Genomic DNA, 24914 nt, shown 5'->3' on the forward strand with positions numbered 1-24914 from the left:
AGCAGCATTTAGGATCCTTATTTAATGCAACCATTGAGTATGCGAAAACCAACAAAGTCTTACTCGTCTTTACTAATACTGTAGTCTGTCCCTTTCCTCTCCCTTTTCTTTTTTCCTTTATATCTCCAGTTAGCCAGAAGCTTCAGTAGGCAAACATTAGAGTTGTGGGAAGTGGAACTTCTAGATTCTCTTTCTCACTGAATTTCAAGATCACTGATTGTAAACATTTTTGGACAAAGATAAAACCATCTACTAAAATTCCATACTGTAAGGTGAAGAGAATTAATGTTGAGTGAGTTTCTGTTAGCTACAAAACTACCATTGAGCATTTTATCTATATGATCACATTTCCTCTGCACAACTCTCGAGATACTTATTATTATCCTAATTTCGTGTAAAAAACACGCAAAGCCTAGAAAACTTACATGATCATGAATTGGTAGATTCAAATTCATATCTAACACCAAAGCTCAGAGTTGTTCCATCTAATAAACAGAGAATAATTACATGTCTCCCATATATGACAGATTGCAATGTAAGAGAGTTTGGTATGTAATCTACTCTAAAAGATTTAATTTAGCCAATGTACAGTAAGGTCCTGATTTAGCCAGTCACTGGGCTAAGTCCTTGGAATAAAAGAAGATAAAAGCATTACTTACCCTTTAGGAGCTCATAATCTCTTGCAAGAGGGAGAGTAAGAATAATTTGAATATATCAGATGGTAACATGGTCTTCAAATAAGGCAGGCATAAACAAATTAACACCAAAGTGTCTAATCTTGAGAAAAACTTTTCTTATTGTAAAAATAAATAAAATTTCTATTTTCTGTTTTGATTTTTAAATTCCCACTTTCTGAATAATGAGGACCCAGGTTTCACAAATATCTTTGTACTATTCATTTCAAGAGTAAAGGTTTCCCTATAAATCCCTAGTAAAATATTTTGAAACTTTTCTATGGTTCAACTCTTTTTTCTAAATGTTTTGTCACTTCAGAGAAACTTCTGGTTCTGAAGCACTAATGTTTCTTTAGTATTATATTAACTTACATATTTTTCTATAATTTTAAACAAAAGTTAAGTCTTAAATGAAAACATAAAAATGTACAGATTTCAAAAAATTTAACCAGAAATGTCTGCTCTATTAGGTTTGTGACAAATCTGGTTAGGACCTTATAAGAATTGTAGAATTAGTTTCAGAATGGAAACGAGTTTTTATTAATATAAACTAGCAAAGATTTATTTGTGATTCCTCTCCCTACACACACACACCATCCCAACATGAAAGTCAACTGCAATCTTGCATCACGTAACGATGGGGATACGCTGGAGAAATGCATCATTAGCTGATTTTGTCATTATGCGAACATCATAGAATGCACTTACACGAACACAAATGATATAGCTTACTACACGCCTAGGCTCTATGATGTAGCCTACTGCTCCCAGGCTAGTGCTCCCTGTTCAGCATGTTACTGTACAAAACAACAGGAGATTAAATCAAATGCAAAAGAAAATGTTGCAATCAAGAGTCACAGTAAACATGAGATGTATAAGGCTGCTGCCAGTGTAGTCCAGCATACTGTTTTACAACAAACTTTTTTTTTTAATAAATAGAAAGAGTACACTCTAAAATAATGATAAAAAGTATAGTATAATAAATACGTAAACCGGTAACATAGTCATTTATCGTCATGATCAAGTATTATATACTGTACATAATTGTATGTGCTGTATTTTTATATGACTGGCAGTGCAATAGGTTTGTTTATACCAGCAACAAAACAAACACCTGAGTAATGTGTCACATTACAATATTAGGACAGCTATTATGTTACTAGGTGATAAGAATTTTTCAGTCCATTATAATCCTATGGGACTACTGTTGTATATGTAGTTTGTCATTGATGTATATGTCATTATATGGTACATGAATGTATAGACAAAGCTAAACCGGCTTTATATGGTCCCCATATAACTTAGAAGGTTTCCTTGACACTCAAAATTAGAGATTTACTCTTAAAGCTCAAAATTTCTAAACCCTTATTAAAACATAAATATACCAGAGAACAATAATATCTTAAACTTTGCCAGTTCAGTATTTGCTGAAGCTAAATATATGCCTACACTGAGATACTACAGTTGCTCCATTAGATGTACAGCCAACAGAAATATTTACATATGCTCACAAAACAAAAATGTTCTGACAGCACTGTTTGTAATAACACTAAATAACACCAAAAAAACCTATTTAAATGGTTATCAGTAGAATAGTAGATAGATAAATTGTAGTTTATTCCACAATAGAAAATAAAGCAGTGAGAATAAATGAACTGCAAGTACTATCACCAAATGGATGACTTTCACAAATATAATACGGAGTGAAAGAAGCTTGACACGGAAAGAGAATATACAGTCATCCCTGTATATTCAGTAGGGAATTGGTTCCAGGATCCCTGCAGATACCAAAATCCACAGATGCTCAAGCCCCTTATGTAAAATGGCATAGTATTTGCATATAGTCTAAGACAACCTCCCCCGTACTTTAAATCATCTTTAGATTACCTACATTCTTAGTACAATGTAAATGCTATGTAAATAGTGGTTATATTGTGTTGTTTAGGGAGTAATGAAAAGACAAAAAAGTCTGTACATGTTCACTATAGATACAACCATCATAGACCTAACTACATAGTACACGGCAGCAACAATGTAACTTTTTTCCCGAATATTTTCAATCCGCAGTTGGTTAAATTCACGGATACAAGACTTGCAGATACAGAAGTTCATTGTACTCTATGATTACATTACATATATATAGTTCAAGAAAAGTTCAAAGCAATCTTTGATGTTAGAAGTCAGAAAAATGATTACTCTTTGTGGGGGTGAGGTAATGAGCAGAAGGAAATCTAGCTGCTGCTTTACTTAATACTAATATTTTTTCTATGTCACTAGCCTTAGAACTACTTTAATGAGTAAATGTTATTCCATCTTCCAGATTCGCCTTACTTCATTTAGCTGAACCTCTTCCATTGGATATTAACATTATTTTTATTTTTGTTTCTGTACAAAAATCTTCGAAGGTATGTTTTCCACATATTCATGGCTATTTTGTTAGGGTAAATTTTTAGAAGTAGAATTACTGAATCAAGAGTTATGTGCATCTTAAGGTATAGGATACATTCTATTAAATTGATCAGGATCATTTTTATTATTCTTCAGGTTTTCATTTGGCTTTAAAAGAACATCATCAGTCATGACTGATGATGAGTGGGAAAAAGTTAACAAAGACTTTTTTAAAGCTGTAGACTGTGACATTGAAGCATATTTTAAAGTAAGAATCCTTAATGATAAAATAGATAATAGTTTACCTAAGTGGATTCATAAATGATTATTAAACCACTGAATTCAATGTGTACAGCTTGACAACAATCGATATCAATCTGTAAGTAGTCTATAGTGGCATGACTTAAAAGGCTGTATTTAGTTCTGTCTTGTCCAATAGTTTTATTAATTTGATGAAGAGCATTGGCTTGTGTGTTTGCATATTGTTTGCATGTTTAGTAGATAGTTTGAGAAAGAAACCTAAAGTTTTGAAAGATTAAATTCTAAAGAGACTTGAAAGACTAGAATGGTGGATAAAACTTAACCTGACAGTGAAGTGTAATAAATTTGTAAGTTATGAAGAATAGGAATATATTAGCATGCATAAAAATTAATAATGAGTTTTATTTTACCAAAAGTGCATGAAAAGTCATTGCAATATAGATAATAAAGGTATTATGAATTGGGGTTTTATTACTAGATGTGTGTTCTCTAGAATGAGGGAGGTGATATAGCAAATCTACTCTGCGTATATCATACTGGCAGACTAGAATTTATTCAGAGATGAGTGATTATCTTAGCAGGAGTCCCTAGGAAATACGTTTATGTTTTATTGGTTGATGTAGTGTCTGGGCAACAAGAATGGCAAAAAGTGAGAAGTGAGGCAGGAAAAAGGGAAAACTTACAGAGCTGTCCAGAGCCTCATAAGGAACACAGTCGCTCAGTCATATAGGATGTATTCAGCAAAACACATAGAACAATTGGAAACGGAGAGAAAAATGAATTTTTCTGTGGGCTCCTTCCCATCTATTGTCTGTACTTGGTTAAAAGTTGTCCTACGAAACCACCAACTGTCCTGCCTTTCCATCTGGAATTTACCAGGCCTTCTGGGCAGCCACTGAGGAAGCCAGAGAGAGACTCTGTAGATCTGGTTGCTTTGGGCTTGGGCTCTGAAGCTACTGGAACTCCTGTTACAGTGGATGATGTAATAAAATCCTTTCTGAAATCCAGACCTTGGGGGAAGAGAGCAGAATGGAAATCATAGGAGATAAAACAACGGTGACAATGATGGGGCTCTCCACTGAGCAAATGTCCAAGGCCAAGAGAACAGGCTACGTTAAATAAAAACGAGAAAGCACATAAACCAGATTCAGTGTAATTTACCACTTGTTATAATTTAACTACTTGAGCTACTCAGATGCATTTTCACTCTTTATTGTATCCTTATCCCATACAAGAACTGGATGCTCTCACTTATTCCTGAGATGGGAGACATAAGAACATTCCAGGAAGCTAGTGACCAGTGTGAGTCTCCTAAAAAGATCTGAGAAAGATCTGCCCAGCTAACTACAGCCCCTCACTGGTGTAGCTGTACCTGGGACTCTGATGTTTACTGACACCCTCTTTTATTACCCTTTCTAAATTTCCTGACCTTCAGCCAATGTTTTGGTTGGTCTAGATTGCTTTCCAGGTGGAATGGCATAACCTCTATTTTTCAAGAGCCTTCGCTTACCCATTCACAGTTACCACTGGGCCTGAAAACAAGTATTTATTTAGTGAATGTAGAGAAAACATTTTCTGGCCCTGTTGTGTAGTAGCAAACCTACTTCATCATGATCATCAGAACTGATTATCCCAACCAATACAGAATCTCCCATTTTTGTCTACTTGTTCATTTCATATGAGGTGTAAAAAGCCACCAGGTGGTAGTCTTAACTTCTGCATCTATAGAACCTTTATGGTGTTCCCCTATGGAAGAACCTTCCCTGGGACCTAAACTTCTAACTAGTGGAATGGGAAGCACCAATTGTACAAGTGGGACTCTGCCGGTGATGGTGACAGGGGCTAATTATCTATTTTCACCACTGGCTTCTAGACCCACATACTTTGCTTTTTGGGTTACAGCATCACAAAGAAACATGGTCAGTTGCGAGTCATATATGACATGCTGAGGCCAAGAGAGACAGGAGTCAGCTTCTTCCCATCTCCTGCCTATTATTGGGCAGATTGTCCCATAGCATGTTCATTTCTAGCACTTTTGGGGTTTATTATCAAGCCCCTCCAGCATTATGGGTGAGCCAGAGCCTTCACCAGTCCAGGAGGATTGAACCTGAGCCTTGGACTTAATGAAAACAATAAGGAGAAAGAGTATATGCCATATGAGGAACTTTTGGAAATACTAAGATTATTAAACTCACTGGACAGATACTTAGTGATTTTCACAGATTTAAGATGTTCAGGCAGAAACTTGACCAGTATTTCCTGAAGGATTTTATAGAAGAATTTCAATGGTATCTTGAAACTTCTGAGACAGCAATTTTTAGTACAGTAAAGCTCTATTTATGAGGTCATTTTTCAACAGTTATGGGGTTTCCTCAAAAAACTAAGAATTGACCTCCCATATGATCCAGCAATCCCTCTACTGGGTATTTACCCCAAAGACTTGAAAACTCATATCCGAAAAGATATTTGCACACCGATGTTCATAGCAGCATTATTTACAGTGGCCAGGACATAGAAGCAACCAAAGTGTCCTATAATAGATGATTGGCTAAAGAAGCTGTGGTACATATATACAATTGGAATATTACTCAGCCAGAAGAAGAGATGAAATACTGCCATTTGCAGCAACATGGATGGACCTTGAAATTATCATAGTAAGCAAAATAAGCCAAATAGAAAAGGTTGAAAATCACATGATACCACCTATGTGGGATATAAACCTAAAAGCAACAAATGAACAGGACAAACAAACAGAGACTCATGGACATGGACAATGGACTACTGGTTACCAGAGAGGACGGGGGAAGGGGGAGGTGGAAATGAAAAAATAAAATATTAAAAGAATAAAAAAGAAAGAAAAGTGTTAAGTGATACTAGGTAACCTCAGCATTAGTAGTTCCAATCTTGAGACACTCAGTATGGAAGTAACCGGCTCCTGCAACCTTCACAATATGACCCTAAAACACCGTGATGAAATTAAATTTATGTTTGGTTTACTCTGCTTCCATGTGATAATTAATATGGTAATATATTGTAGAAATTTTTTTAGCATATTAAAATGAAATTATTTTTTGAAGAAGACTAATTCAATTTAGCAATTAATTATAGAACACTTACTTTAAATTAGACCCTGCTGTCGTATGTAGAGCAGGAGATAGAAAAATGCCTCAGATGTACCAGAAATATTTGTTAATCGATTATGGACTCACTTTTGGCAAGATTACCCAATGGTAACACTCCATTTTAAATACTCACTTATAAAGCAAAAAAAAAAAAAAGGAATATCTTCTGCCTGTATATGATCTTAAAAGTAAAACTGTAAGATCCCATGCTAAAGTATCTACTAAAACCGTAAGATCTCACGCTAAAGTCTCTACCCCTGTTTTGTTTATCTAATTCTGTATAACTCATCACATGAGAACTTGATGGCTTAAAAGAACAACAATCATTATATTATGTCTCATGGTTTCTGTGGCTTAGGGATTTGGGCAGGGCTCTAAGCTGGGCAGTTCTTGCTCACAGTTTCTCATGTGGTTACAGTCAGACCACATGGCTGGAGCTATAACAGCAGAGGGGTAAGGGGCCAGAGTGCCTGGGCATTATCTTGGCATCTCTTTCTCTTCTTGTAATCTCAGGCCCTTTGCACGTGCTAGTTTGTGCTTCCTTACAGTATGGAGGCCTGAGGATAGTTGTATTGCTCACGTTGCCTTCAAAGGCTTACATGATGACTTAGTCCTCGAAGCCTTATAGGGTAGCTTCTGACATGATTTATTGGTCAAAAGAGTCATAAAAGCCCACCCAGTTCCAAGAGCAGAGCGTTGATTCTACTTCATGATGGGAGGGGTTTCAAGGTCACATTATAAGAAGGGCATGTGGGATGGAAGATAGTATTGTAGTCATCTTTGGAAATGCAGTCTACAACTACGTTCAAAATATAAAAACTAAAAATTATCTGCTAAGTCACAGGGATAATAATGTATCCACAAGAGCGGGTCTACATCGTTGCATTCTATAGAAAATAACAATACTTTAAAAATTGAAATAGCGGCTTTAAAATGTGGCAATACTCAATTTCATCTGTTAATTCTACTCATATAATTCCAGATGTTGGGCATTAAAAAGGAAAGAAATAACAAAAACTGATATTCTTTTACATCATTCTGAGTTAGAGAATTAGAATCTTCTAGAGAAAATGGAACTTAATCATGTTTTGTTCACGACAAGTAAATCTGAAAAGCAGAGAAAAAACTCTTGGCACCCTTTCACAGTATGCAGTCTAAGAGATGGCAAGTGCCTCCAAAACGGGTGTCCTACTATACCCTGTAAAATAAATTGGTCATGAGCAAAGACTGTGCAGTGCGGTGCTGGAAGATGCCAAGGGCTCCTCACAGCAGCTGGTTGCAAAGGTGCAACGCGACCTCAGAGATTCCTCCGAGGGTACTTATAGTTTTTAAAAAGACAGAGGAGGAAGTGGAAGGAGAAGAATTGCTCAAAATGTAGCGTATTTGGGAAGGAGAACATCAGCAAACATTCTTGGGTCTAACTATCTTGGTGGATTCAGTTATCGGACCAAATCAATATCTTGGTTTTAATATCTCATCTTTATTTGTAACATGTCCAGCCCTTAAGAAGTGCTTTCTTTCAATTTCCCAAATTTGACTAGCATTTTGGCCTTTTAGCTACTGTGGATTTTTATGAGTAGAAAAGTAAAAGAGAAAAACAGTTTTCATTTCATTAGCTCCAGTTATTTTTGTGTTCGTATAATAACAGGTTTTTAGTGATGGAAAGAAGGCTTTTTTTAATCTATGAACAAAGAACGTGGTCTCCAGTTTGAGATCTTATCAGTTTTTCCCTTAGAATCAAAATATATAAACAAACATATTACTTCATTTAAGGGGAAAGATGTAAATCAAGCACTAAGAATTTGAACGACTCAGGGGACTCCTTTTAGACTGCTTATTTCTGGGAGGAAGATAGTGCTGACTACATGCAAACATTTTCCAAAGGATATTTTTTAAAGCATATGTTGTTATTTGGGGACCATTGCTACCCATTGTGTGGTAAGAGTGTAGTTATTTTGAAAAGTTGACTTTTGTTCCACTTCAGTAAAGTGAGTCTCAGCCTTGATAGAGACCAGTAAGTAAAAAATTAATCCTTAATGTAGATTCCTAAAATAAGCCACTGAGAATCCCAGGTGTCGAAGTGGGAGAATTATGACTTTGTAATGTAGCTATCGTGTTGAGGAATGATTCCTAAGGCATTTTCAATCTGCAACACCTTTTTAAAAAAATTAGTAAGAAAAATGACTTTGCTTCTAATTCATTTCAGCAACACTGATGTATTAGACTTAGCAGTGTCTGGATCTAAATTAAGATTAGTCTCTAAAGTACCTTTTGGCGAAAGAAAACTATAATAATTTTATTACTCTTTCACAAGAACCAAGAAAGGGAATTTTACAAGCATGAAGAGGTTCTTAAATAGAGTGGGTAATGGAGGAAAAAGAAAGAATGAAAAGAAAAGGTAAAATCAGGGTCCTTTTTCATTGCATTGTTTAGCTTCCTATATCGGAGACAGAAGGAAGGTTGTTTGCTCACTTGGTTAATCTCGTTTTTCCATTATCAATTCACAGGGTGTGTTTTCCCCGTTTTAAGCCGGAGTTGTAAAATGGACCCTAGAGTAATGTGAGTGAGAACAAACACAAGGGGCTAGCCTCTCATCACCGCCTGTGTGTCGCCCCTGCTAATGTCGGCGGGGATTATGTACTCACGTGTAGGAAGATGTCTGTTTATAACTGGAATGGATGCATTACTTTCCCCTTTACCACCATTTCAGTTCATTGAAAATGAAATGGATTCATATAGGGTATTTGTGGGGTGTTTTTTTTTCCCCCCCAAAAAGCATTCTTTTAGAATGGGCCACTGATGTTGTGAACCTAATTATGTCCTTTTTTCTCCCTATATACTAAAGTAATACAGCTGGCTTTTGATATGTATTCTTTCTTTGCCGTGCCCTACAACCTAAACTTAAAAAACCAGCACAGCAACTATTCAACTTCTAGCTCATTTACATTATTTTTTTAAGGCAAGCAATATAGTTGAGTGATGTTAAGCTCAACAGATTGTTAATGGAACCCAAAGTACCTTGTTAAGACTAGATGTGTTTGCTGTCCACTTAAGCACTTCTTGTTGCCGATTGTTGTTCCAAAATTATCTGGGTGTAAGTGGTGTAGCCAGTGGTACTTGTGCCATGGAAATTACGGTGACCTATGTTTTCATGCCCCAAATTAATTTTTATTCTTCTTATGATACCGATATCCTCCACTCACTCTGTCTCACTCTTTCAAAGCAAGTACTCTTGGCATAAAACACAATCCTCTGCTAACGCAGAAGCCGCAGTTTGCAGCCCTGGTGCGAAGATCTCTGACTTATCTTTGAGCAAAAAGGGGCGGTGTGATTAACCAAATGCCAAACCTGTTGGACCCCTTGCATCCTGCAGTTTCTGTCAGTGCACCAGTCAATAAGGCTAAAATTATATAGTCAAGGGTTGTTTACTTTAAAGTTGCTTGCAAAGTATCAAGAGACTTTTCAAAGCGTTTGCAACCAGTTTAAAAGAAAATGAGTGGCAGAGGGTCAGGGGGAAATATTTACTTTGGGAGGTCAATTGAATATTTGAAGAGAGTAACATTTTTGGCTTCTAGGGTCATGCTAATGTATCTAGTTGTCTATTCGATCCTAAATAATTAAGCTGCAGAAGCAGGAGGTTGCAAAATTGTTGTAGATTAGGTCTCCAGCAGGGACTATGCTTTAATTTGATTTGAACAAAAGAAAGGTTGTATCTTCAGTCCAAAATACGGTTTGTTGCTAGGGCAGGTCAGAGCCTATTGTCGTGGATTCTTAGTCCGGGCAGCTATACCAGAGATGAGGGCAGTCACATTCTCCTTCGTAAAGCCATGTAGGCAATATTTGTCCTATAATCTATATTTGACCTGTTACTGCCACAAATGATACTGACTCTACAGATGTGACAGCTTCAGGGAAATATATAACCCTGTGGATTTTGGAAAGTGAGTACCACTAATTTTTGAATCACACACAAATTTCAACATGGTTGGCTTTCTTGAAATTAAAGTATAACTCCTTATTATATTAGTCAATTGCAATTACAGCACTTGAATTATATCCATGATAATGAGCATTGGCATCTATCATATTAACTTGTTTTAATAGAAGAATGTGTGTCCTTTAAAGGGATTGTGTTATCTTTAAGAATATTTATGTTATAAAAATAACGGGGTGGGAAGTGGGAAGACGTTGTGCTTTTCCAGTGTAATTTTACTGTGCTTATGGCAGGCATAATTCTCACAGATGGATAGCTCAGTTTTTCCTTTTACACATCACATGCAATGAATTGAGTGGTCACAAACTTAATAAAGATGAAAATAAACAAAATGCTGTACTTACTATTTTAATATTAATTTAATTAGGTTTTTAAATGTACCAGATCCAAATCTTCTTTTCTTGCATTATCCAATTCAAGAGTCAATTGTTCAATTGGGAGTTAAATAATTTTTTGGCCTCTACTCTCTGATGAAAGTAAACTAAAACCAAAGAATTATTTAGTTCACAGATTTGATTTTTAATATTAAAATCATATTTTCTTGGAGGAATTTTCATTACTTTTTCTATGCTCTGGACTAATTCTTTTGGAAAGTTCAGGAAGAAATTTAAGATTGTTTTCAGATACAAATCTTGCATGTACTTACCATGAATCTTCAGAGAAAAAAAAATACTTTTTTTTGCAAACTGATATTTCTGCTCAAATTTTATATACTATAGCGCTTCAAAAATAAGAACAGAATTAATTTGCCAGATTAGTTTCCCTCTTTTTGGTTAGTAAAATCAAACTATGCCAAGTTCAAATTTGCATTAATGAGTATGATAAATCTCGATTAGGTTAGGGTATTCAGTTTCATATAAAACAGAAATCAAAAACTCTAATGACCTCAAACTAACTCAGGTGAACAAAGGGAATTATATAGAGTTGAACGGAATTTTTACCTTTTATGGATGACTGTCAAAGGTGTTTCTGAAATGTTAACATTTTAGATACCATCCTCACTCGAATATATTTTAGGTTTTTTAATAGCAACTATTGTCATCACATAACATAGAAAACAATAGGCAGCTAGCCTGGCTCTAGTAGAATCATAATATAAAATATATTTGATATTTAATAAAGGTAAGTTATGTGTCTAAAGGTAAAGCAACCTATAATTAATATTCACTTGGCTTGTGATAGCCAAAACACATCAAAGCAGTGTGCTTCTTGTTGACTAATGTATGCACTCTGGGCAATCTCTCCTCCCCCCAACTCCATCAGTTGGGATCTTTTAAGTTAAATAATCTAAGATGTCCATGGAAAGGTTAATTTTTTAAATAAAATGTCTGCTTGTCGTTAAACTTCATGGGTGCCAGATGATTATTCTAAAGGGATTTTAACATATGAGAGAGAAGTGCGTGCGTGTGTGTGTGTGTGTGTGTGTGACAATTTTGCACCCTTCACTTGCAAGATCAACAAGGACACAGATGCCTTTTATTATCAGAGATTAAGAAAACACACACTTCTCCTAGAAGAAAAATTTTATATTTGTAAATGAAAATTATCCCCATGCTGCATTTGGCACTCTTCATATCAAATGGAGGGAAAAATAGATATATTTAAGATATTAAGAACAAATGCAAATTTATTACTCCTGAAGATTCTCTCCTGTTAAATTGTCAGCTTAGAGTGCTTCATTAGCCTGAATAATTCTTGTTTGTTTTGAAAACACTTCAAAACGGGTTGCATTAAGACAAGGTATTGAAAGCTTCGAAAACTAGAAGAAAATTATATCCCTTTTAGAGGAAATCATAAAAGAATTTTATTTTTTAATCCTTTGCCTGCTTTGAAATGTTTTCTAAAGGAGATTGGAGAGCCAGACTTGAATTTATTACAACAGTCTTTTCAAAAAATGGAAGTCAAGCTGAAACTGCTCCTTTTATTGTTTTTCTAGTTGTAGTTGGGGCTATTGTTTTGATAGAGTGGAATCTTACAGTAACTCGGTCATCAGAGGATTGCATTTGCTGAAAGTCCTTGTTACCTTTCAAAGCAATGATTTGATGATTTATTCTGCAAGCGGGCTTTTGGGAGGAGTTTCTCGGCTTGTATTTATTCCCATTTTTAGAAAGTGCATGACGAAGGGTTTGCATAATTAAAAGTTGCACCGGAAGTGCTTATGAGACCCGAAATCCTTCCTTGCTTCCCTAAAAGCCTTGCTTCAATTCCGCCTAAGTAATTTATCTTTTACAATTTTTCTTACTAGGACACAAAAACATTTTCCCTAATTTTTCCATATTGATCTATTCTAGATAGATCTGTTCCATCTCTTACTATTAATGTTTTATTTTGTGTAACATCTTTCTCAAGCTTTGTTATGTTTTTAATAACGCTCAAGGTAGACGGAACGAAGGTAATATGCCACGTATGTGAAAATCATCTAGATAATCTCTAAGAGAATCATCACGTTTGGTCACAGAACTATTTGATTTTTTTTCTCAAATGCTATTTTCTTCCAGACGATAATCTCCACACGTGTCTGAATAATGCCTGACTGCTTACTGGAGAACTTCAAAAACCACTGAGAGCAAGGATCTCTTTTCTGTGCATCATAACAGGGCAAGGGATTATTGTAATCTCTATTTTATGGAAGAAACATTTGAGGTTTAAGTAACTTGGCCAGCGCCCGAGAGTAAGTTAGACACTAAGCCAGAGTAAAACTCATAGTTTATGATTTTGATCTCAGATGAACTTCTCTGTCTTTCAGCAAGTGAGCTTGTTTTCCAGTTTTCTAACATGAAAGAACTAGGTTATTCGGTGTGACTGCTATCAGTAAGAGGCAGAACTGAACTCATCATGTTAGATCATTTCCTGACCCAGTTTTAATTCTCCTGTAGCCACTGATATAACTAAAAGCTTCTCTCCCAGTTTGTACTTTAGTTTTCTTATTAATCAAAAAAAAAAAAAAAGCCTAAGTTAGACTTTTGCAAGGGCCAAATATGCTATTGCCAAAAAGTCTATCAGAGAAAGAAGTGCTGAGTAAATAGCTTTTACTTTGCTTGTTTAATTAAATGTATGGATAATAATACCTACATTATCATCCTCCCAAAAAGGTAGTATGTGTAGTTGAGAACGCGCCTAAGATTTTTCTTAAGTGCTGGCTTTAGAATTTCTAGACTAATAATGTAAGCATGTCATCAAGACCTCAGGATCATTATGCTGAAATCTGACTCTGCTATACTAGAAATATTTATTTCAAAAAAATAATTTTGCTATAGTACAATAATAGAATTTATATGCCTGTGACATAAAATGTGACTTTCTTTTTTATAGTTGGAGGGGAAAAAATTCCATGTAATTGAAAGAGTTAAAGAGTTAGTTTAAGCTTTTCGCTGAAAAAAAAAAATAATAGCACTGAAATTTTATAGGAAAATAGTCTGGGATTTCTGATGTCAGTTACAATAGTTTCCAAATCATAAAATGGTTTCTTAAACAGAAGAAAAATTAGCAAAAATAGTATAATTAAGTTTGTTCTAGAAAAAATAATAGTGCTTCATTTTAATACAATTTGAAAATTAAGATTAGGATTAAAAAATAAATACAAACTTTTTCTATGTGAGACAGACTGTAACAAAGTTGCCCTATAGATTCTCATTTATAATTCTAATTGCTCACAACCTCCTGAATAATTTTCCTTTCAGTCTAAAAGTTTCCATCATTAATCTCAAGCCAATAGTACCTTTTTGTATTTTAAAAATATTTAAGGAAGAAATTAATAAAACTATTTTGGTGATCCTTAAGGGGGAATTGGCGTATCTTCTTACATGTAAAATATTATCCGAATAATTCAAAAATACACCCTCAAAATGTCAAACTTCCCTGAGGTCTTTAATTCAACACAGAATTATTGCTCTTTGAAACTTTAAACATATAACAAATTCATTTAGGTGCTAGAAATGTTTTTAATACATAAGTTATGCAGTATTTCTACGAATCTTTAATCTGTTGATTTTAGAAACATACACTTAAACACCGTACATTCCATAACTCCAAAGCACCATAACAGAGAATGTTACAAATCTAGAAGACAGCATTGCCTAAAGGTAATGTTAACTGGAGAAAACCATAATTGTATTTCACCAACTTGACTGTCTCTGATTAAAAAGAAAAATTTTTAAGTTGAAACAGTAAACATTAGAGGCACTTTTATATTGCTAGCTTTAAGTGAATAATGTGAAAATCAAAGTGGAAAAAAGTCTTTAGTAACAGGCACATGTATTATTCTCTTTAATATTTTTATAAGACAGTTAAATGAAAGACAGAAAGTAATAGTTGCTAATGTATTTGGGATTCAAGTAAATTGCATAGTTTCTGTATTCATATTCACATTTTATGCAAAACTAGTTTGAAACAATGCATGTCCTATTTAAATAAAGTTCAATCAAGCACCTCAATCACTACATAGAAATAAAGCAGAAAAAATAATCAGTAATTAAAATGCAAGTTCCAAGGGGGAATACCTTCCAGGATAAAGCCACAGAAGCACCTGATTCTAAAAGTGTCAGGCGGTTTTCATAACCGTAAGTGCCATTTGTTAGCAGGTGGAGGTGCAATTGTTATGACAGCACTCGTCTGTCAATAACTTCATTATAAAGCTGATAATTTAATTAAATATTTAAAAGAAACCTATTAGAACAATGTCACTTACTCTGGTAGCCACCATTTTAGTCACCGCAAAATATATCCCTCTTTAGTGATTTCTGTTCCCTCAGTTCTTCAGCATTTTCAAAAATGAGTGACTTTTCTAACATTTCCGTGAAATACTGAAAACTAATAGATGGAAGTCATACATACTTCTTTAAGTGTAAAAAAATGCTTTCACATGCATGTATTTTACAGAATAGTATTAACAGGATTCAGAGCAATAGCAATATAGAAAAATAGTTGTTTTAACAAAAAGTGGCTCTTTCAGTTTATGTAGTATATATGAAGATCTCCATTTAAAGGTAGTAAAAGGCAGAAAATAGCATTCTCTTTATTATCATAAAACCATTTTAAAAGATGAAATAAAATGTCTCCTTCCTGATCTATTTAGTCAGCATTTATCTAAAATATTTTCTAAACAGAAGGATAGTTTAAAATGTACTCTTCTCTACCTAAAAGTTCCTTTTATATTTAATATTGCTTCTCTAGACTAAATGACTTTATTATTAGAAATCTCCAGTTTAATGTTAGTCTATCTTAATCCAGAGATCAGCCAGGAGAGCTCTGCTCATTAGCTTTAACGTTCCGCTTGTTTGTTCTAGGAAACTTAGCCTTTAACTTACCTTAGTAACTCCCCCAAAGCCTTCACCTTTCTCATGCGTGAATCTATTTTTATATCTTCCTTTCCTCATGCTTCTAGTGTTTTGAGAACTTCTATGAAGGCTCTGTAAGTACCAAAAATACTTAGTAGTTGCCTATTATTCATGAGGGCCAAATGTAAACTTCTTCCTTCGAATCTTTATGGAACATCTATCATATGGCTTTAAATATAGAAACCTCTACAATTTACATTCATGCTCCTGACCACAAACCTCTTATATGTATTTAGAACCCTGGCCGTTTACTGGATGAAGAAATTGAGATGCACATGTTGAAAGTTACGTAAGAACTATCAAATCTGTGGCCTTTGTTCTGTACTAAGCCCTGCATTTGATGCTATGCACAGCATAACTGCGTGTATTCCTCACGATAACCAGACTTTGCAATTTTCTTGCGCTCTCTCTTTCCCATCTTACAGCTGATCCCTTGGCAAATCCTGTCTGTTCTTCCTTCAAAATATACCCAGAGTATGAGTGTTTCTTCCCCTCCACGGCTACCATCTTTGTTCAAGCCACCGCAATCTCTTACCCGGAATATTGCAATAGCTTTCAAAATGGCGTCCCTGCTTGGATTTCCTCCACCATAGTCCTATCGAACACAGCAGCCAGAGTGAGTTTGTCAAAATGGAAGTCAAATTGTCACTTGTTTGCTCACTGCCATCTGTTGAGTGTCCGTTTCACTCAGGGTAAAAAGCACAATTATCTCTTTGACTTAGTAGGTCCTACATCATCATCCATCCCACTGGCCTTCTCGCCACTGTCTCCGCCTCTCGTCTTCTCTTTTTCGTATATTTTTCTCAGATGTCACCTTGTCACTGATGCCTAAACTGGGCCTCTTCACCTAAAACTCAGCCATTTACCCCACCCTGATTCTTCTTGTTGCTGCTCTTAATGCTTCAGGTTTTTTTTTTTTCCTTCACAGCACCTAATACTACCTAACATAACCATATATTTTTCTATACATTTTAACATATATTAATTATGTCCCAAGTCTGCGTATTCCAACAGAATCTGAACTCCATATACTGCATATATAAATGTTTCATTTTATAGACAAGAATGGTGCCTGGCACATAGAAAACACTGAATAAATATTTGTTGAATGAAGGAATAAGCACCTGCACGAGGTAAGCTATAGTGTTATCTGTGTTTTAGCAATAAGTAAATATGATGCTTAGGGTGATCAAACTATTCACCTGGGGTCTCAAAGCTAAGCTTCTCCAACTCCAGAGCAGGGCTCTTAACCACTGTTCTTACTCAGCCCCGTTAAACTAGAACACTGATTCCTGAGACAGGTGCTTTTCCTTCTTTACCATGCAGTCTCCCACAGGACATGTCCCTGTCAGACATGAGTCCAGAAAAATGAAAGAGTAAGATAGCATTCTGGCTGTGCTGAATATAATGACTTGCAGAGAGCTTGCATGTAATGCATATTTGAAGCCGTGAGATAACTTGAAGGAGTAAGAATTATCACACAGGTAATTTATTTGAAAGTTAAGATGTATAGTGTTTATTAGCAAATGGCTTTGTTTTTTACCAGCTGGGTGACTTGGGGGACGTTTCTCTGTGCTTCATTTTCCTACTATGACCAGTAGATAGTGAGTGATAAGGAGCAATTCATTGAGGTTATAAGTGGTGCTTAAAGCAGGACCTAGTACGTCTTAAGCACTCAGTGGGTTCCCTATTGCTATTAGCATTATTATGGTTATTACTATTATTTTAGGTTGAATGAAATAATCATGGACATATTATTACTAATATGGTTAATAATCATATTAGTAGTAATAAGGGCTAAACATCTCTAGGTAATCTCACTTCTGCCCTACACTCAACTTCATTTCTTCTCTCTCCACATGCTCAGCTCCAGCCACCAGGCTTCCTTGCTCTCTCTTGCTCTGTTTTGAACAGTTCATTTTCAGCTCAAGGCCCATCAATGAGCAGTTCTCCCAAGAGAAAAAAATACTATCACGGTTTTTTCACTCTTGAAGATCTCAACAAATGTCACCTGCTTAGTGTGGCTTCTGTGCATGATTCATTCTAAAAAAGGTCATATAACTCTCTATCATCTTCCTTTCCTGATTTTCTTTCCATGTTTTGAGTTAATTCATTTTCTCTCTCTGTCTTTCTCTGTCTCTGTCTCTCTCTCTCTGTCTGCCCATAGGACTAGAAAAACAAGAGGATAATAACTTTATTTTTCTTCTTCACTATTTCTCCTTACTACTTAAAGCAGTACCTAAAACAGATATTGTAGGTGCTCAATAAATATTTGTGGAATAAACAAACAACAAACAAACACACAAATAAATGGGTGCTGGATCAGATTAGAACTCTAAGGTAGTACTACATGAAACACGTCTGATAAAGACCAGTCTAAGAGATAGAAATGGCTCTCAAGGTAGGGACAACGCTTGGGAAAGATGTGTATTTTTTTTAACTTCAGATACAAATATTGTATCAAACTCTTCAGATACAGCCCTGGTATTTCCTCATAGCATTGAAGTGTGGTATTCAAAAATGGTCAAAGTGCCGAACATTTTGAAGCTGGGTTCCCATCTGTCTTGAAGGGAATTATTTTGGTATATGGCCCACTTTGGTTCACAGAGCTCTTTTCTCTAACATAGCCAGCATATCATTTGACCCCCTAATTACTGAAGAGAAATCTGAATCCCTATGCTTTTGAAGTACCTACAGGTAATGTGAATCATTAGAAGCATATGACATAAAAACTGAAGACGTTTTTCAAATCACTAAAATTATAATAATTAATTTAATATGATTCATATGTTTAAACTATATTTAGTTTCAAGCCATATGCTTTCTTACATGAAATGGAGTTCCAGATTTTTCTATTGCTTTAAAATACAGTATCCAAACTGGGATTTGTCCAACATATCAAGAGGTAACATGACTGCTCTAGAGAAACAAGTCCTAGCATCTGTAACAAGTATTAATAATTTTTAAAAACTTGCTTTTCAGAAAAAAAAAAATGATGCACTTTGAGTAATACCATATTATAAGCCAATTACTTCTACATTGGTGAATGCTTGCTACATCCAGCAGTCTGAGCTTTCTGTTCAAAGCCTGAGCAGCCACCTCTGCTAAGAATATTGATGTCACAGCCTAAGATATGTTGCTGTCACAGGCTCTTAGCTCTATTGATGTCTGCAGACGTCATTTATTTCCTTCCAACGAATCTGTTTTTCAAAAATAGTTTTAGATTTAAGTTTTCTTTCTTGTCCTTAGATCTTTCTAGTTTCTCCCTATTCTTTCAGAGGTGGGTCAGCTGCTTTAAAGTTTATTATTGCCTCTGTTTTATATTTTGCTCAGTTTACTTTTCAACTGTTATCATCACGAAGCCATGTAACAGTTAAATCATACCATTGTGGCTTCAGTGATGAATCAAATAAAAGGGAAAGTTTGCTGAAAATTTACACAGTAGCAAATAAAAGATTTTATGACAGAAATATAACTTGAAGTGGAAATATTCATCAACCAGCACTGATTTCTCTTCTTAGACTTGAAATGCTTTTTTGTTTTTTGTTTTGTTTTTTTTTTCTTTTAAGAGAGTATTTAGCTTGTGGCTTATCTGGCAAATGTTAAGAAGTAGGTTAGTTTTCATTTGCTCTCCCTACTGCTTTCAACAATTATTGGGTAACCGGGATGCTGATGGGATGGAATGAAGAAAGGCTACCACCTTATGACATGACCAGTGATGATTATAGGTGTTAGTAATTGTTTAAAATACTACTGTGTCAGCTCTTTGACTTTCATAGAATTGTATGTAGAGAAACGATGACATTTTAGAAAACAGTTTTTGATAGAAATGGATTTTTTTTTCCACTCTGATTCAGGATTTCCAGTCATTCTCTAGTTTAATTAAAAGAAAAGACCTCTTTGTTTCAATTTGCATACTTTGCATTACTTCACTGATGTAACAACCTGCTCCACTGTCTGTTGTCGAACGATTGTGCCTAGAATCGTCCTGATATTAATAATCTGAGGGACTCTGAAAACCAGAATGTACACTACCTACACAGTTAAATTTTGAAGGTTCTTATTCCAAATACATGTGAATACTTGTGTGTATGTGTGTGTGTGTGTGTGTGTGTGTGTGTACATGTGTAAATTTGCCACATGTATAAAAATCCCAGAGAATCTAGTCGGTAACACATGATATTCCCTATTTGATGTTTGTAAACTCAAATTAGCTCCAGGCCAGTGTGTAATGTTGCTAACCAACTGCATGGACAGGGCTGGCTATCTGCTTCCGGACCTGCTTGCGCTAATGTCCACTGGAACATGAGAAGACACAAAAATAATTTTTCTTTTTGCAAAGACTACTTCATTACAGGCCAGCTGTAGCCTTAACGATCAACAGCTGTAAGTATACATTGGCCAAAACTGAGAATTAAAACATAATGGAGATTTAAGAAATAGGTGAATTGACAGGTGTTGGAGGGATGCATTATTGCTTCGAGTAATAGATGATTTAAAGTAGGATATTCTGGTGAAATATTTATAGAAAGAATGCTCCCAATATTAAAAAAAACTACTAGTAACCAGTACTTCAGCATTAAGAGCTGATCCTGTTCTTTAAAATTTTATTCATACTTCTAACACTCACATGGTACTTTTTTACAAATGCTATGCCAACCTGATAGTACATGAGCATGGATTTTTATTTTACTTTATGTTCATTTTGGGAAAAAAGTATGCTACTTATCACCTTTGAATTATTAAATATTTTTTGAAAAATAATTTCTGGTCCACTTTTTCCTTAAAATTTATTTACTAATTAATTATATTTGTCTGCCCAGAAAATTAAAATTAAGTTAGAACTATAGCTTTAAAAGCTCTAATTATTTTCAAATAAAAGTCAAATTAATAATTTTATGGTATTCCTCCAGATATTGAAGAGATCTGCTTCAGTAAATTTAGACTATTACTAAACATTTTTATGACACATTTAATATCTTTTTGGGCATTTTTTCCACTATACTAGTTATTTAATTAAAAGAATTGGGTCCAGAATATCAAGTAATTAGAGCATTGTTTCCAAGAATTAATTCCAAATGATTCTTTTAGACTTTAAAAATGTGATTTACTCACAGGTTCTCCAATTCATGAATTCTTTAAAAGATAATTGTTTATGTGAACTTTTAGTATGCAAATTTGTACACTCCGAATCATTGCTAATCAATAAATATTGGGGAGTCACTTTTTGTGTAGCCTATTAAGGTTTGTGCAATAAACAAATTATGTGGTATAACTTCGAATAGCTCTTTGAAAACAGTTATGGAGAGGACAGCTTTAGGTATAAAGTATTAACATTTGGGGAGAGTTAGGAAGTAGGTTGGAGGATAGCAGGGAAGAACTCACTGTCTATTTTTATTCTCAGCACTGCCAGATGATGATTCACATGTGTATTTTCTTGTAAGACTACAATTCGTTAACTTCCCTGAGACCTGTAGCTCTGAGAATTGAAGTACACTAAAGTTGCAGCGCCTTCTTGAAATTCTATAGATTCTCTTCAGTCACTTGGTCTCTTTCTGTAGACCTTCTGCCTGTAGAAATGCCAGCGCTGCCTTCTGGCACTCTAGCGATGCCATGCTACCTTTTTACAGTGTATCGAAAACAAGTGTACACTGGAACTTCCAAAGCAGCAATCCGAGCAGACGGCATGACTATTCTTTTTACATTGATGGTTCCAATTATAGCATTCTACATAGCTACTGTCTCCTCAAAATATCTCTCCTTTCCTCCTCATCGACATTGTGTTGTTCTATTATTGAAAAGCTTTTTCTTTTTACTGACTTTGCTAACAAAATTTTACAGTAAAATTAGAGGAGGCCCACTGGACATGCATGAACGTGCATTAAAAGCACATCCATTTACCTCCCCCCACTCTTTGTTGTCTGTATAATGAGGCACACGATGTCTTCCTTGTTCTTGCTATTAAAAAAAAAAAGTTTACAATTTATACTGCACACTGTTCTGGTAAAGCCGCTGACAAATGCATACAGTAAATCAGCCCTGCCCTTGCCGAAGTTTTAATTTCCATGCTGGCGTCTCTGGGAACAGCCCGGAGTCTTCTAAGAAAGCATTCCAGTGTCTGCCTCCGTTAAGGGTCCATATGGCAAATGCCTCTGAGATCACAGAACTTTTCTTATCCCCTTTATGTTTGGAGTTCTCAGTAGGAGCCTTACAAGGATTCTGGAAGTTATGGGGAGAATAAAGGCAAAGTGGAGTCAAGAGAATGAAGGAAGTGTGTGGGAAGACAAAAATCTTTGTGCGCCGATTAAGCGGCATGCATATAACGCACATCTTGGAACGAGGCACACTTCTCACTCGTTGCTTCAGGAAATGAAAATGGAGAGGCCATGTTTCAGGTGATGGAGTTGATTAGGTTACCAGCTCAATTAAAATCTGATACATATCGATTTACATTTATTTTACTCAGGGGACACCTGTCAGGAATGTTACTTAAAATGAAAAAGCTAGGAATTTTAAGAACATTTGATTTTTTTTTTTGAATGGGACACTTTTAAATGTCATGAGTGTGCAAACAAAACTTTCGAGTGTGCGCTCCCCCAGCCGATCCCTAAATGTAAAAGGCAGTCAGTCCCGACGCTGGAAAAATCAATCACGGCACCAATTCTGTCTCTGAAATGCAAAATTACAACTTCGAAATCACATTTAGGACCCTGTGCTAACAATGAAGGAAAATAAGAAAATAATAATAGGGAAGATATTTATAAGTGAGTTTTTTCTTCTAAAGACTGATATCCATTTAGTTCACAAACGTTCACCTACTGCTTACTCTGCACTTGGCACTCCACTGGGTGCCGGAGGAAAGAGAATGAAATTACATCACAGTTCATCACCTTAAGAAACCCACAGTCCGGGGTGGAGTAGGATAACCGGCATGTCAGATGGTTATAAAACCACGAGAGAAATGCATGACGGAGATGGCTACGGAGTTAAATTCCTCTTCCCACCACTACCACTAACCCAATCGAGTCAGGGGTCTTGGAATAAACAATCACTGAACTGGATCTTAGACGAGGAGTTAGCCAAATATATTGGTCTGGGATTGGGGTGGCAGGAAAGAGAGAACATTAAGCATGGTTTGAAGCGAGGGAAGAAGGAGTCTGGAATGCTTTCTTAACCATGCACAGTTTGGCGCAGCTAAGGTGAAAAGGCTTAAATGGAATGCTGAAGGGTGATGTTTCAGATGTGAGCAGGCACAAACCAAGTGCTGTAGGTTCCTGAATGCTATTAAAGAGCTTGGATTTTTTTTTACTGTAAGTCTAGGTGTCCCAAACGTCACCATTTTTGTCACAGCTCTGTATCTCCTTTAATAAAGTCTCAACTTATCCATTTTTTACACTAAGAAATTTATTTTAAAAAAAGAAACTATGTATGTTGGTCTCAGAATCATAAATTTCAAGAAGAGTGGCTAGAAGTGCGTTAGCTGACAACAGTGAGGAGGTTGGAGGTGGGACAATGCTGGGTGACATCAGCATCGGAGGGAAGTGAATAAGCTTTTGCAGTGGTGATAGGGACCCAGGACAGTGCGAAACCACACATCTGGTCCTGGGACATGGCAGAAAGAAGAGCCTAAACTACATAAGCCACCGGGACAATATTTTCAGGGAGAAACTAGGTTTCAGTTCAGAGCAAAGGAAAAAGAGTCCTCTGGTAGCATTTGGGAGGATATAGCAGAACTGTTAAAAATAAACGAAAGGTTTCACAGGCAAAGAAGCAAGGGAACATGGCCTACAGTGATGCGTTTCAGACGAGGACATTTATGGCAAGAACAGCATGAGAGAACTAGAGAGGATGAGAGTCTTCGTGGGGAGTTGGGGGAGAGGGATCCAGTGAGAGCCCTGAGGAGTTACTGAACTCAAATAGTCAAGTTCTGCCCAATTATTTCCCGGCCAGAACTGGCTGAGCCATTGGAAGCCCAGGCTGGTATCAGAGTAGATTTGTGATAATAGTGTTTGATCACCCTGTTTCTACACTTTCCTACAAGACAACCTAATTCTGTTAGCAGGTCTGCAATATTGACTTGGCTTCTTGTTGTATGTGAAACCACGTGCCTCAGCTTCCTCAGTAGAAAAATGGGTATAATCATACTTCATAGAGTTGAGGTAGTAGTTAAATGAGATAATTCATGTAAAGTGTTTATCAGAGTAAGTGCCCCAAACTTTACCTAGTGTTGTACTGCACTCAAACCAATTGGAATGGAATGTCTCATTTCATACTCACTATGGCTTAACAAGTTTTAATGGAATATCTTTATAGAGAAATACTTAGGACATATATTATTCTTGGGTCATGTACAGAATGCTTGTATAGAATGTTGCAGTAACATTCTCTCTCTCTTTTTTTATCCAAGGCACTTAAAATGATGTTTATCGTTAAAAGTTCAAAACTGATGGTACAAGCCACCTTCATGATAAATAATTTAGTCTAAGGCACAGATAGTGTATTTTATAGCCAACATACACACCTATGCCTACTTGAGGAGAGCTCTTGATTGATACATTAAATTCCCCTTTTGCTACTACTGCACTGTGACTACTATGACACCTCTGGGGAAATATTCATTTTTTCACTGTTTGCATAGCTTCCTACATATAAAGTCTCACCCAAGACCTGTTCTCATATTACTTATATATACACTAAAGGAATGCTTTCCATCACTCAGAAAAACAGTAAAGCCCTAAAATATTTTTCCATGAACCAGCTGCTAAAAACTTCTTAATGAGAACAAACTATTGGAAAGAGAATGGATATTACAGATAGGCAGACAAGATGAAAATTAATGATGGCCAATCTAAAGGTTAGTATTAGGGGAGTTAGGGAACCAAAAATAGAAGGATGGATTCTCTAGGCTTCCCTGCCCTCACACAAGTTACTCTGCCATTCTTATTCCCATTATAAAATTATCTGGTCAGATGTGAAGGGATGAATAAGAGAGAAAGCATTTTCTTGGAACCTCCAGAAGCAATGCCATTGGCTTCCTGAGTGATCACCATGTTCTGAGTTACTACTGCCCTATGGATTGAGTCAAAGGAAAGGTGTAGGAATTAAAACAGTGCACTCAACTCATCTGTGTTCCACAAGA

The sequence above is a fragment of the Pteropus medius genome, unplaced genomic scaffold (assembly GCF_902729225.1).
Source record: "Pteropus medius unplaced genomic scaffold, Ma_sr-lr_union100, whole genome shotgun sequence".
In the NCBI taxonomy this organism is placed as follows: domain Eukaryota; kingdom Metazoa; phylum Chordata; class Mammalia; order Chiroptera; family Pteropodidae; genus Pteropus; species Pteropus medius.